General features: G+C 25.1%; 1 long non-coding RNA gene across 1 annotated transcript; it reads right to left on the reverse strand.

Annotated features, from left to right (window-relative positions):
* Positions 1-388: 388 nt before the first annotated feature.
* Positions 389-697, reverse strand: LOC113369761. Its single transcript, XR_003366544.1, has 3 exons — positions 678-697; positions 495-622; positions 389-425 (listed from the first exon to the last, which is right to left on the reverse strand). It is a non-coding gene; the product is annotated as an uncharacterized LOC113369761 (long non-coding RNA).
* Between the last annotated feature and the right edge of the window lie 514 nt (positions 698-1,211).

Here is a 1,211-nt window from a genome sequence, read left to right on the forward strand (position 1 = left end):
ATCGTCTAGAACAGTGACTGGGAAACTTTTTCAATCATAACCCCAAAATTTTTGTCCAAGTTTGTATTGTCATCTGAAACCTCGTATTCCTTGTTAATAAATTTATAATATATCATTATATATTATCAATATGAATAATTTATGAAAACGTTAAAATGAGATTGTAAAATGTACTTGACTCTACTTTTACCTTAAAAAATAATGACTTCATATCATAGTCTAGAATCTTGCTATGCAAATGTACAGATTTATTGACATTCCACATTGCATTTATCATAATCAAACATTATGACTATTCTGTCAAAATTTATATCTTTCCTTTCTACAACTTATTTAGTTACAAACTTTTGATGAAAAACTTTTCGATAACATTTTACTACTAAGCAAACCAGTTTCTCTATTTTCTGCGCTTACAACAATATTACCTGAAAATAAATAAGAATATGTTTTAAATGCAGAGACATATAATTATATTATAACAAGTATTGTCTTACCTTTTATAAATATGAAAGTTCAGATATGTCTTCACTCAAAAAGATTAGGTTATGTTATATTTTATTATGTTATATTTTATTATATTTCACGTAATATGTACAACTGATTTCTCAATGTGTTTAAACTCCTGATCAATATAAAAATCCTTTGTGAGAAAAATAAAATTATCTTGCTTTTCTTACCATTTTTATTGAAAACTTGCAAATTTTGACATTTCGAATAGCTAGTTTCCGATTATTTATTAGAGATACTAATAATAATGTAGTTAGCAGTAATTATTCTAAAAATAAATAGCTATTAGTTACAATGCATAAACGCATAATTAAGTATTATACTCACCAATAGTAAAAAGAATTCGTCTATTAAAACTAAGGTTATGTTAGATATACATAACTTATTACTTAATCTATCCATCCCAAATCAAATCAGATGACGTAAAATTAAGTTGAACTTTCAAACCTTTGTATTTTAATCCAAAGTAACAACAAAGAAATGAAATATTGTATATTTTTCAGAGACAATGCTTACTAAACAATTGTTAACTAAACTTGTTTGTGGTATATATTTCGCGCCAATGCACATTACACACATTAGAAAACAATGAACACTATAACACTATTACACATTACACATAATTGAAAATATTATTTGATTATTTCCAGCAAAACTAGTATCTTAAAACATACTATAATTAAGAATTTTGCATTAAGGACGCC

The sequence above is a fragment of the Ctenocephalides felis genome, unplaced genomic scaffold, assembly GCF_003426905.1.
Source record: "Ctenocephalides felis isolate EL2017-DRISC unplaced genomic scaffold, ASM342690v1 CF-g0.4_SCAFFOLD_01492, whole genome shotgun sequence".
Lineage (NCBI taxonomy): Eukaryota > Metazoa > Arthropoda > Insecta > Siphonaptera > Pulicidae > Ctenocephalides > Ctenocephalides felis.